Here is a 14,397-nt window from a genome sequence, read left to right on the forward strand (position 1 = left end):
CATATTTTGAGGTTTAAAATAAATCTAGAAAAGTCCAGATAAATATTTTAAACCATGAAAATTATATCCAGAAGAATCCCAAAAATTCCAAGAAAAACTCTAGAGATAATTTGGGACACGAGGAATCCAAATAAAATACTTGGAATTTGAGAAAAATGTTTCAAAATATTCCAATAAATGGATTTAGCTATAGGAAAATAAGAATATTTGCCAGAAAAATTCTCGAAAACTCTAAAGATGGATGAACACATTCTAAAAGATATTCACATCCTAAAATTAAATATTTTGGAGTGTGACATGGACGTGGGTCAATTTCTCAACCCATAGGTTTGTTAATGGGCAAGAAGCTAGATTGAAAGGAATCGGTGCTCGTAGCCTGAGAGGGGGAGGGGTGAATTAGGTAATTCTAAGACCTTAACCTATAGCTCAAACTAGTTAACACAAAAATAAGCTAAAATATATTATTTAGATGTGCAACTAGGGTTCAACTAGTGTGAAAATCTTATCCCAAAGAGTTTCAACCTATAGCCAATTCTAGCAAGATACTACACTAAGAATGTAAAGGTACACAAGATTGCAATAAGAAATGCGGAAGCTGGGATGAGGGGAAGCAAATTCTCAACACGATGATTTATCCCGTGGTATCGGAAGGCATAAGGCCATCCCTTGTCCACATTATTGAAGCACTGACTAAGAGTATTGCTTTCCGGTCACCGAATCTCTTTCAGGACTCTTCTTGTCTCATCACCTAGGCTTAGCCACCAAGGCTCTCGATGTCGTCTCCACTAAGAATCTTCTCCATGAAGGAAGGGGGTCTCAACGTCCCCCGCACAAAGCCGTCGTCATCGCACCACACCAAGCACTCGGAGATACAACTTGTGGTTCACTCAATGATCTTTTGAACTTCCTTGATTAAACCTGGGTTCTTATATTTATGTTGTAGCTACGCTAGTTGCTATTACTTAAACTTTGGCTAGATAACCTGAAAATCATGCTACACTAGTTTACTCATGTTCTGGAATATTTTTATGGTGATAATTAAGATCATTGCATTAATTGGAACATGAAGAACCATCAAGAAAATAGTGCAACCACAACACTACATGTTTCTGGTCTTGGCTAATTAATTAGAAACTTTAGCTTATGATAATCTTATCGAAAGGGCTAGAGGGGTTGCATTGTCAGGGTATAGCTCGGTCCTCTTGAGACTTTATGATATGTGGTCCTTGGCTAAGTCACTACCTCATTAGAGAGGGTTATGACCGTTTTGACTTGAAACCTTAGCGGATTGTCAAAAGTTAGAGAATTTTTGTAAAGGCCTCGTAGTGAATCCCTGCCACTCACCTTGGAAGTGTTTAAGGGCCTTGCAAACCTGGGCATCAAGGGAAACATGAATTGTGGGTAAAGTGTGTCGTGTTTAACCGGCTGCCCACCGAGGGATATACCCAAGGTGGTAAGTTTTGGGTGAGGAGACGCCGAGATCAGGAACTCGAAGGTGCAAGGAACACAAGACTTTTAGGCAGGTTCGGGCCGCACGGAGCGTAACACCCTACGTCCTGTATGGTGGTTTGTATTTCCTTTGGTGTAGAATGACCTAATGATCTTCTGTTTTGAGGGGGGTCCCTGACCTCCCTTATATATCCGAGAGGTCAGAGTTACAAAGATGCTAACCAACCTCCGTCAAGGGATCATACCAGAACATATCTCGAGTAGATCCTCTCCGTGTTGGTTAACTCTATCTCCTATTTAAACGGGATAAACAAGAGATAAACAAAATGAATAAGAGATAAGACGGGCTTAATCTCTTAGACTACGTAATGTGCCCAGCCCGGTGGCCCCGGGTCTGACAAGCCCCCGAGCTCTTCGTAGCTGAGTACTGCAGGCTTATCGAGTACTTTCGAAGCAGTCTTCGACTTCTCCTGAAGCTTCGTCTTGAAGTCCTTCTTTGAGTTCTTGCTTGGCTGCATCGAAGCTATGAGGTGCTCATGCCCTGAATTTTTGTTATGGTGTGCGATTTAAAAATCGCACTCCATATGGAGTAACCCCCGAGCCTTAGGTTGAATCGGAGAATCAGGCTGAGGGTCCCATTTGTCTGTATCCCTTCTTATCCATCAAAAGATTTGAAAAAATAAGTAGTCGATGCCACGTATCCCTCAGCCCCCGAGCCTTGAATCCAAATCCCACAAAATTTGGAGATAAGGATCCACCAACCGTGGCATGCAGGCTAAAAATGACAACTTGCAAAATTACCAGAACGATGGTACAGATGATGGGTATTAGATTACTAATTTGAAAAATCGCTTTTTTCGGGCGAACAAACCCTGAAAAAATGATTAATCGAATATCCAATCCAAATAATCCATCAAACGACCCCTCAGATTCGGAATATTCTTGGAAGTGACTCCTAGACTTCAGAACAGTAACTTTTCCCCACCCCGCTGGTTATTTAACCCTGCGATAACGGTAGGAAAAAACCACGCTTTCAATCCGCATTCCGCCAAAAGCCACCGAAATCCCCAATCCGAGCCAAGCGCCGCCGCCATCCCCCCAAGGAGATTCACCTGCTCCGACCTCCCCGCCCCTCTCCCCGCAGCCCCCGAGCATCTCGTGGCCAGCGCATCGGAGATGGCGTCTAAGAAGTCAGAGATCGAGGAAAGGAAGAAAGATGCGGAGCCATCGACCGCGGAGTGGACACACAGTAAGTGCTCCCTCAACAACCTGAACAAACTAGTTTCCGAGGGGTTGCTGCAAGAAAAGAACCTTGTCAACTGGCGCCCCTCTTATCGTGAACCTTTCCCTATGGAGAATGTCGATGAAATCGTCACATTCTTTCACTTTGCCGAACGGGGATTGGCCCTCCCCACTTGTTCCTTCTTTCGTGGCCTTCTTTATTATTGCGGGCTTGAGCTCCATCACCTCAACCCTAATTCCATTTGCCATATTTCCATTTTCATCCACCTCTGCGAAGCATTTCTCGGAATCGAACCCCACTGGGATCTATTCCGCTTCCTCTTCCGCGTCAAACCCCAGCCTACCACAAAGAAACTTTCTGTAGTAGGGGGCGCCGGCATCCAACTGCGACAGCAGGCCGGCGAGAAATACCTTTCATACAAATTCCCCTCAAACCTTCCTGGGTGGAAAAACCAGTGGTTTTACATTGAAAACCATGCTCCCCATCTTCCGACGAAGTTAAACAGACCGCCTGTGGTGAGGGGGGAATGGAACCTTGAACCCTCCGGCATGGAGATGATTCAAGTCAAAGAGCTGCTGGAGACCATCGAGGCACAGAAGAAGAAGGGAGTGACCGGCGCCTCCGTCATGTTCTTATTTTACAAACGCCGCATCCAACCCATCCAACAGCGCCATTGCCTGGGCTTCAACTACGCAGGCCCCGCTGATCCTTCTCGCATGTGCGCAGAGGAGTTACCAGATGAAGTCGCGCTCCTGCGAGTTCAACGGGTGCTACTTGATGTGGACGCCATGCCATACGTGCCCACATTGTTCTCCGCACAAAATCCGCCCAATCCGGTAAGTATTCGACTTCTTTGCACTGAAGATATCTGCTATTGCACCATTACTGAACTAAAGAACTCTCTGCAGGGACACACGGAGCTATACTGCAGCTACCCGCCGCGACCGGACATCCCTTGCCCCGATCATCTCCTCCCCTCTGCTGCCGCTGCAGCCAAGAAAGCTCGACTTGCTGCAGCTCAAGGCAGCAGCGAGTCCACCGAGTGCGTGGGCTCGCAGGCGAGAGAAGAAGCCGAAGGAGGACCACGCCGAGACAACTCCTCCGATCAGAGCGTGGAGTTGACCGGCGCTCTGCCACTGGTGCCCAAGGGCCAACGACTGGGGCGCAAGCGCAAGGCGCAAGAAGTCGAATCCGCCAGGTACTGACTTTGCTGTTTGGACGAGTTGCTAAGTGTTAATGATACTGAATACTAATAGTGTTCACTTGTAGTCTTCCTGCTCTGCCACCCGGGACCGAGCCTGAAAGGGTGGAAACAGGCCCATCCGCCATCGCTGCGGTGACTATTGCCGTGGCGGGGACCACTCATTCGGCCGACCAAGCCCTGCCGCCGGCAACGGGTACTCCTCGACGGGCCTTGCGGGTGAAGAAGTCCGCCAAAAAGAAGTCAACACTGTAAGTTTTCCTCCGGTCACTTGAAAATTCTGCTCTTGCCCACTTGGATAACAATGTCTTCGACATCATCAGGGCTGCAAGCGCAGTGCAACTTCGGCTGAATCCAGGCACGGCTACTGCGACCCCAGAGCCGTCAACCCGAGCTGATCCCTCCAGTGCGGAGCCTGCCCCGACTGCTGCAGCTTCCGAGCCCTCGGCGCCTGGAGGGCCGGTGCCGACGGAGGTGGTCCCTGAGGTAGATGCGGCGCTTCCCGACTTGCCGTCTCCCGAGCTCCGACAAGACGGAGCCGAACCCGTTGGTGGGGAACAAGTCGGAACCCCTGATGCCGCTCCTACCGATGGCACGGTACGCGCTTATCTGCCCGCGACTGGTTACCGAGGTCCGGGCACAATGTGTTGACTTCATTGTATACTTGCAGGTGTCCAGCAACCACAGCCTGGAGATACCGCCGGGTCCTCGGGGAATTCCCGTGAGGTGCTGAGGGCCGGGCCGGGGTACAAGAATGTCATCACCACCGACCTGGTGGACGACCCCCTGCTGACGGCAGAAAACCTGAGGACCTTCAAGAGCACATTCAAGGAGTTATACGATTTTTCCATGGTAAGACTTGGGTAATGTTTCGGCTGTGCACATTGGTGAGTTGTTATGACTCGATCTCCGCCTTTTGCACAGCATGTAATCACCAAGTCTCAGAAGAAGTCAGAGAAGCTCGCCGCCGTTGTGAGTGACGCACGAGAGCTAGCTGCCCTGGACAAGCGCGTCTCCGAGGAGATTACAAAGAATTGCTATCTGCAGCAAGAGCTCGACATGCTGAAGCATGAAAGAGGTCGAGAGACTTGGCTGCTCAAGAACGACCTGAAAAACCTCGAGAAGGCCAACTCCGAGCTCCAGAAACAGCTCAAGGAGCAACAAGCAGAGTACCAGGAGCAGCTCAAGGCAGAGAAAAAAGCGCACCAAGGTAGGCCCTCGCTTCCCTCGAGTACTTTGCCTTAGCAACTCCCCTTAGATGCTGAAATACCCTCACCACAGAGCTTAGGAAAATAATGAAACACAAAGAGGAGCTGCTTACTGACGTGAAGAATATGCTGTATCGTCGTACAGATGACGTCGAAAGGCTGCAGAAGGTGATTGGCGATACTGAACGACAGTTCGTCGACTGCCTTCAGCAAGTCAAAACGCTGGGCGAAAAGGATGAGCAGCTGCGCAAGGAGCTGGAGGACCTCCGGGGGGCCGCCCAGGAGCTGGTGGACATGGAGCGACTCCGCGAAGCCCCGAAGAAAGTGCTCAAGTTCTTATCTGAAGCTCCAGTCGCATGCGTGAGCAACGCCCTCGCGTATGTGAAGTCCTTCTTGCCAAACGCGCGGCTGGAGATTTTTGCGCAGGGGATGGCGGTGGACTGCATAGACGAGCGATTCGAGGAGTACCTGCGAGAGGCCCAACCTGTAGCAGAACAAATTGTACACAGTGTACTGCAGGATTAGGGTATGAGAAACAAGTAATCATTCTCTTATGTAAATACTTCACTCGATATCTCTACTTGTTGGCGTGCCGTAGCTGAATTGGGATCCAGGCTTACAAGGCTCAAGTAGTAGACACTTCCCTAGGTGCAACGACCCGATGGGTAGCTAACACTTGTCTAACAGATTAGCCACAACTCGATCGAGTGGGTCTAAACTTGTTAGGAAAGAACGCGAGCATCATCGCGGGATTGCCGTGCGTAGGGCAGAAAGGGGACTACCCCGAGTGCGGTGACTCGGAGTGTAGTCGAAGGTCGCTCCTGCTGTGAGCGTGCTCCGTAAGCTAGGTAAGACCTGGACGGACGGATCAAGCTTGCAAGGAGCAGGTGTGGGCGGTGCCGCGAGTTTGCCATTCTTTTTTGGCAGAAACAAGACTGTTCTGAGTGCAGCCACTCAGGATGTAGTCGAGATAGCTCTTTATGCGAGTCTTTTCCAGCGTACTGCTGTTAAGCTAGTCGAGCGGATCGACTGCGTTGGAAAAAATGCGACTGCTGTCGCGTGCGAGCATCCGAGGTCACGGCGGAACTCGATATGTAGAGGAGTTAGTTGGAGCCGAGGGTTCCGTCAGGAACTGAAGTCGAAGGGGGATGAACGTGGCCGTAGCCCCCGCATTATTCATGACGAGAAGTCAATTTTTATATAAGTGTGTGCACGTGACCATGGCCGTTGTGCAAGTAGGAAGCAATGTACAACCTGAGTCATGTGGCTCATAGCCTCCAAATTGATTCGGGGAAAAGAGATCTTCTCAGCCCCCGGGGATTCAGGTATCACCGGGCCTCGTCTTAAGGGTAGAACTTGCGCAGGTTCTGAATGTTCCAGGAGTTCGGGACATCCTGACCCTCAGGATATTGTAGTCGATAAGACCCGGGCCTTGTAACCTGCTTGACGACGAACGGGCCCTCCCACCTTGAATTGAGCTTGTGTAGGCCGGATTTGTCCTGAGTACGACGCAAGACCAAATCACCAACACTGAATGACCGCTCCCTGACGTTGCGATCATGATATCGCCGGATCCCCTGCAGGTACCGAGCTGACTGAACAAGAGCGGTGCAGCGAGCTTCTTCCACAGAATCGAGCTCTAACTGCCGCGCCTCGTCCGCCTCACCTTCATTGTACATTTCGACCCTTGGAGACTTCCACATGATATCGGCTGGTAGAATAGCTTCAGATCCATATACAAGGAAGAAAGGTGTTTGTCCTGTGGCTTTGGACGGCTGAGTCCGAAGCCCCCAGACGACATGTGGCAGCTCATGCACCCATTTGCCTCCCTTCTTGCTATTTTAATCATAAAGTCTCTTCTTGAGGCCGTCAATTATCAAGCCGTTCGCCCTTTCGACTTGTCCATTGGCTCTTGGGTGTGCGACTGAGACATATTTAACTTCGATGCAAGCATTCTCGTAGAACTCCCAGAATTGGTTCGCCGTGAAGTTTGATCCCAAGTCCGTGATGATGGTGTTGGGGAAGCCGAAATGATGCAAAATATCTGAAATGAAGTCGACGACCCGATCTGGCGTGAGCTTGGCTATCGGCTTGTACTCGATCCACTTAGTAAACTTGTCGATAGCCACTAGAACATGGGTGAAACCGCCTGGCGCCGTCGTGAAGGGCCCGATCATGTCAAGACTCCAACAGGCAAAAGGCCAGGATGGCGGTATAGTGATGAGGCTGTGAGCTGGAACATGCGTCTGTTTGCCGAAGAATTGACAATTTTGGCACCTGCGCACGAGATCCTCCGCGTCGGTCACTACGGTGGGCCACCAGAAACTGGCTCTGTATGCTTTCCCCACCAGCGTTCTTGAAGCCGCATGGTTGCCGCAGATGCCATCGTGGATCTCCCGCAGTATGTCGTAACCATCTTCCTTTGTGACGCACTTCATGAGAACCCCTGACCGAGCGCCTCGCCGATAGAGCTTGCCGTCGACCAGGACGAAACCCTTACTTCGTCGTAAGATGCGAGCTGCTTCTGCGCTCCTGGCGTCGATTCCCACTGGTAATTGTTGATCTCAAATGAAGTCAATAAAAGCCCCTCGCCAGTCCTCTTCCAGCACCATAACCTCTCGATCGGGTTGTTGGGGACCCACGTTGATGGCTACCTGCGGAGAAGACTTGATGGATGGCTGTTTGAGCTCCTGGACGAAGACTCCCGATGGGACTTGGGCACGCGTGGACCCCAATTTGGACAAGGTGTCCGCGCCAACATTATGCTTCCGCAATACATGATGAACCTCCAGGCCGGAGAATTTTCTTTCCAATTTGCGTACTTCCTGTACATAGGCATCCATTGTCTCCTTGTTACAGTCCCATTCCTTGTTTACCTGTTGAACGACAAGAAGAGAGTCGCCATATACAAGTAGTCGCTTGATCCCTAGTGATATCGCCAAACGAAGCCCGTGAAGCAAAGCTTCGTACTCGGCTTCATTGTTGGATACCGCCCACAAGATCTGAAGGACGTATTTCAACTGCTCACCTCGTGGAGAAATAAGCAGAACCCCAGCACTGCCGCCGTCGAGCTTGAGAGACCCATCGAAATACATGGTCCAGTGCTCTGGCTTGTCCACTGGGGTTGCGACTTGATTCTCCCTCCATTCAGCCATGAAGTCGACTAGAGCCTGTGACTTGATTGTAGTGCGTGGCTTGAAGTCGATTGACAAAGCCCCCAGTTCCACTGCCCACTTGGATATGCGACCCGTGGCATCTTGATTATGAAGAATATCTGCCAGCGGGAAGTCCGTGATCACAGTGATCTTGTACTCGTCAAAGTAATGGCGTAGCTTTCTTGATGTGATTAAGATTGCATACAAGAGCTTTTGAACAGCTGGATACCGTACCTTGGATTCGGAGAGGACTTCGCTGACGAAGTAGATAGGCCTCTGCACTCCAAACGCATGGCCTTCTTCGCCTCGCTCGACTGCAATGGCACTGCTGACAACATGAGTTGTTGCCGCAATGTAAAGTAGTAGATCCTCCCCGGGCAATGGTGCCGAGAGGATCGGAGGTGACTGAAGATGATGTTTCAGATCCTGCAATGCCCGCTCGGCCTCCTCCGTCCATTGGAACTTATCTTGGCGTTTCAGAAGCTTGAAAAAAGGTAGTCCTCTCTCCTCGAGTCGGGAGATGAACCTGTTCAGAGCCGCCATACAACCTGTTAACTTTTGCACATCCTTGATTGTGGCCGGAGCCTCCATATCAGTGATGGCCGTGATCTTTACAGGGTTGGCTTCAATGCCTCGATTGCTGACGATGAACCCAAGCAACTTTCCTGAAGGTACTCCAAAGACGCACTTGGTGGGATTGAGTTTCCACCGAAATCTGCGCAGACTGCTAAATGTTTCTTCCAAATCTGCGATCAAGTTATCGGAATCCCTGGTCTTGATGACCACGTCATCCACATAGGCCTCAACATTCCGGTGCAGCTGATCTGCGAAACACATCTGGATCGCACGCTGGTATGTTGCGCCTGCGTTTTTCAACCCGAAGGACATTGTTTTGTAGGTGTAAGTCCCGTACGGGGTGATGAAAGCAGTCTTGATTTGGTCCTCCTCCTTGAGCGCGATCTGATGATATCCTGAGTAACAATCAAGAAAACAAAGAAGGACACAACCAGCCGTCGAGTCGACAACTTGGTCAATGCGCGGCAGCCCAAAATGATCTTTTGGGCAATGCTTGTTGAGATCAGTGTAGTCGACACACATTCTCCATTCATTGTTCTTTTTCTTTACAAGAACGGGATTTGCTACCCACTCTGTATGGATTACTTCTTTAATGAATCCAGCCGCGAGAAGTTTAGCGATCTCCCGTTTAATGGCCTCACGCTTGTCGTGGGCAAACCGGCGCAGGCGTTGCTTCTTAGGCGTAGCCTTCGGGTGTACATTCAAAGCATGCTCGATCAACTCTCTAGGCACCCCTGGCATATCCGCTGGTTTCCATGTGAATATGTCTCGGTTAGCCCGAAGGAAGTTGACGAGCGCGAGTTCCTATTTGTCACCCAAGCCCGCACCAATGACGGCGGTCTTAGATGAATCTCCCTACTGAAGCTGGATCGTCTTGAGGGCCACATCATCAGTCGACTGGATGCTCGACTTGATGGCCTTCTTAGAAGGAATCTCCAGCCCGGTCTAGGAGAGCTGCTGCGCGGCCACGAGTTCTTCTCCCGAAGCATCTGGCACGCGAGTAGTTGAAGCGTATTGGATCGCCTCCTGATTGCAGTCGTAGGACTTCTTCAAGTCGCCGCGGAGGGTGAGCACTCCTCCGAGTCCTGGCATCTTAAGAAGCAAATAGACATAATGCGGCACTGCCATGAACTTGGCAAGTGCCGGATGACCCAGTATTGCATGGTAAGAAGAGTCAAAAGTAGCCACTTCGAATTTGATGAATCAGTACGATAATTCTCCCGCGTGCCGAAGGTGACTGGGAGGACCACCATACCAAGCGGGTGCGCCGCATTACCTGGGACGATGCCGTAAAAGGGGGACTTGCTGGGAACCAGCATATCCTTGAAATCGAGGCCCATTTTCTTCAAAGTGCTGATGAAGATGAGATTGAGCCCGCTCCCGCCATCGATAAGGACCTTGGTAAGCTTGACCTCCGCCACCACAGGATCCAGGACCAAGGGGAATTTGACGGGCTCGGAAAAGCTCGTCCACTGGTCATCACGAGAGAACGAGATGGGGACCTCCGACCAACGGAGTGGTCGTGGTACCGCCGGCTCGATGGACAAAATCTCCCAGAGGAGCAGCTTCTGATCCCGCCTGGAACAAAAATCCTCGTCTCCCCCGAAGATGGCGTTGACAACCTTTGAGGCGTCCTGAAACTTCGGGTTGCGCCCGTGATCCTCTTGATCATCATCCTCGGGTTGTTTGTCAGCAGGCTTCTTGTTCTTCTTTCTGCCACCGGAGTTGCTGAACATCCTCCGGAGGTGATAGCAGTCGATGGCAGCATGGCTGGTGTCGGTGTTTAACCGGCTGCCCACCGAGGGATATACCTAAGGTGGTAAGTTTTGGGTGAAGAGACGCCGAGATCCGGAACTCGAAGGTACAAGGAATGCAAGACTTTAGACAGGTTCGGGCCGCACGGAGCGTAACACCCTACGTCCTGTATGGTGGTTTGTATTCCCTTTGGTGTAGAATGACCTAATGATCTTCTTGTTTTGAGGGGGGTCCCTGACCTCCCTTATATATCCGAGAGGTCAGAGTTACAAAGATGCTAACCAACTCCCATCGAGGGATCACACCAGAACATACCTCGAGTAGATCCTCTCCGTGTTGGTTAGCTCTATCTCCTATTTAAGCGGGATAAACAAGAGATAAGCAAAATGAATAAGAGATAAGATGGGCTTAATCTTTTAAACTATATAACGTGCCCAGCCCGGTGACCCCGGGTCTGACAAGCCCCCGAGCTCTTCGTAGCTGAGTACTGCAGGCTTATCGAGTACTTTCCAAGCAGTCTTCGACTTCTTCTGAAGCTTTGTCTTGAAGTCCTTTTTCGAGTACTTGTTTGGCTGCATCGAAGCTATGAGGTGCTCATGCCCTGAATTTTGTTATGGCGTGCGATTTAAAAATCGCACTCCATATGGAGTAGCCCCCGAGCCTTAGGTTGAATCGGAGAATCAGGCTGAGGGTCCCATTTGTCTGCGACCCTACTTATCCCTCAAAAGATTTGAAAAATAAGTAGTCAATGCCACGTATCCCGCAGCCCCTGAGCCTTGAATCCAAATCCCACAAAATTTGGAGATAAGGATCCAATAACCGTGGCATGCGGGCAAAAAATGAGAACATTGCAAAATTACCAAAACGATGGTATAGATGATGGGTATTAGATTAGTAAGTCGAAAAAATGCTTTTTTAGGCAAACAAACCCTGAAAAAATGATTAAACGAATATCCAATCCAAGTAACCCATCAAACGACCCCTCATATTCGGAATATTCGCGGACGCGACTCCTGAACTTCAGAATAGTGACTTTTCCCCACCCCGCTGGTTATTTAACCCCGCGATAACGGTAGGAAAAAACCATGCTTTCAATCTACATTCCATCAAAAGCCACTGAATTCCCCAATCCGAGCCAATCACCGCCGCCCTCCCCCCAAGTAGATTCTCCCGCTCCGACCTCCCCGCCCCTCTCCCCGCAGCCCCCGAGCATCTCGTGGCCAGCACATCGGAGATGGCGTCCAAGAAGTCAGAGATCGAGGGAATGAGGAAAGAGGCGGAGCCATCAACCGCGGAGTGGTCACACAGTAAGTGCTCCCTCAACAATCTGAACAAACTAGTTTCCGAGGGGTTGCTCCAGGAAAAGAACCTTGTCAACTGGCGCCCCTCGTTCCGTGAACCTTTCCCCATGGAGAATGTCGACGAAATCATCACATTCTTCCATTTTGCCGAACGGGGATTGGCCCTCCCCACTTGTTCCTTCTTTCGTGGCCTTCTTTATTATTACGGGCTTGAGCTCCATCACCTCAACCCTAATTCCATTTGCCATATTTCCATTTTCATCCACTTCTGCGAAGCATTTCTCGGAATCGATCCCCACTGGGATCTATTCCGCTTCCTCTTCCGCGTCAAACCCCAGCCTACCACGAAGAAACTCGCCGTGGTAGGGGGCGCCGGCATCCAACTGCGACAGCAGGCCGGCGAAAAATACCTGTCGTACAAATTCCCCTCAAACCTTCCTGGGTGGAAGAACCAGTGGTTTTACATCGAAAACCATGCGCCCCCTCTTCCGATGAAGTCGAACAGGCCGCCAGTGGTGAGGGGGGGAATGGAACCTTGAACCCTCCGGCATGGAGATGATCCAGGTCAAAGAGCTGCTGGGGGATATCGAGGCACAGAAGAAGAAAGGGGTGACCGGCGCCTCCGTTATGTTCTCATTTTACAAACGCCGCGTCCAACCCATCCAGCAGCGCTGTTGCCTAGGCTTCGAGTACACCGGCCCCGCTGACCCTTCTCGCATGTGCATAGAGGAGGTGCCAGATGAAGTCGCGCTCCAGCGAGTTCAGCGGGTGCTGCTAGACGTGGACGCCGTGCCGTACGTGCCCACATTGTTCTCCGCACGAAATCCGCCCACGCCGGTAAGTATTCGACTTCTTTTCGCTGAAGAAATCTGCTACTGTACCGGTACTTAACTGAAGAACTTTCTGCAGGGTCACACGGAGCTATACTGCAGCTACCCGCCGCAACCTGACCTCCCTCGAGCGTATCATCTCCTCCCCTCTGCTGCCACTGCCGCATAGAAGGCTCGACTTGCTGCAGCTCAAGGCAGCAGCGAGTCTAACGAATGCGTGGACTCGCAGGCGAGCGAAGGAGCCGAAGGGGGGCCACGCCGAGACAACTCCTCCGAGCAGAGCCTGGAGTTGACCGACGCACTGCCACTGGTGCCCAAGGGTCAACGACTGGTGCGCAAGCGCAAGGCGCAAGAAGTCGAAACTGCCAGGTACTGACTTTGCTGTTTGGACGAGTTGCTAAGTGTCAATGATACTGAATACTAACACTGTTCACTTGTAGTCTTCCTGCTCTGCCATCCGGGTCCGAGCCCGAACGGGAGGAAACAGGCCCATCTGCCGTCACCGCGGTCACTATTGCCGTGGCGGGGACCACTCATTCGGCCGGCCAGGCCCCGCCGCCGGCAACGGGTGCTCCTCGACGAGCCTTGCGGGTGAAGAAGGCCATCAAAAAGAAGTCGACAATGTGAGTTTTCCTCCGACGCTTGAAAGTTTAGTTCTTGCCAGCTTGTGTGACGACGACTTCGACGTCATCAGGGCTGCGAGCGCGGTATAGCTTCAACTAGACCCGGGCATGGCTACTGCAGCCCCGGAGCCGTCAACTCGGGCTGATCCCTCCGGTACGAAACCGGTCCCCGCTGCTGCGGCCTTCGAGCCCTCGGCGCCCAGGGAGCCAGTGCCCGCGGAGCTGGCCACTGAAACGGATACAACGCTTCCCGACTTGCCGCCTCCCGAGCTCCGACGAGATGAAGCCGAGACTGGTGGCGGAGGACAAGTCGAAGCCCCTGATGCCGCTCCTACCGATGATGCAGGTACACGCATATCTATCAGCGACCAGCTGCCGGAGTCTGGGGCACCATATACTGACGACATTGTGTTCTTGCAGGTATCCGGCGACCGCCGCCCGGAGACATCGCGGGATCCTCGAGGGGTCCTCGTGAGGTACTGAGGGCCGGGCTGGGGTACAAGAACGTCATCCCCACCGACCTGGTGGACGACGCCTTGCTGACAGCCGAAAATTTGAAGACTTTCAAGAGCACCTTCAAGGAACTATACGATTTCTCCATTGTAAGACTTTGAGTGATGTGCCGGTTGTGGATATTGATGGACTTTTTTGACCCGGTCTCTGCCTGTTGCGCAGCATGTAATCACCAAATCCAAAAATAAATCGGAGAAGCTTGGCACGGTTGTGAGTGATGCAAAAGAGTTAGCTGCCCTGGATAAGCGCATCTCCGAGGAGAAGACGAAGAATTGCTATCTGCAGTGAGAGCTTGATATACTGAAGCAGGAAAGGACTCGAGAGACTCGGCTGCTCAAGAATGACCTGAAGAACCTCGAAGAGGCCAACTCCGAGCTCCAACAACGGCTCAAGGAGCAACAAGCAGAGTACCAGGAGCAGCTCAAGAAGGAGAAGAAGGCGCACCAAGGTAGGCCCCTGCTTCCTCAAGTACTTTTCCTTAGTGTTTTCCCATGGCTACTGAAACATCTTCGTCGCAGAGCTTAGGAAAATAATAAAATACAA

Source organism: Panicum hallii, chromosome 3 (genome assembly GCF_002211085.1).
Source record: "Panicum hallii strain FIL2 chromosome 3, PHallii_v3.1, whole genome shotgun sequence".
Taxonomy (NCBI): domain Eukaryota; kingdom Viridiplantae; phylum Streptophyta; class Magnoliopsida; order Poales; family Poaceae; genus Panicum; species Panicum hallii.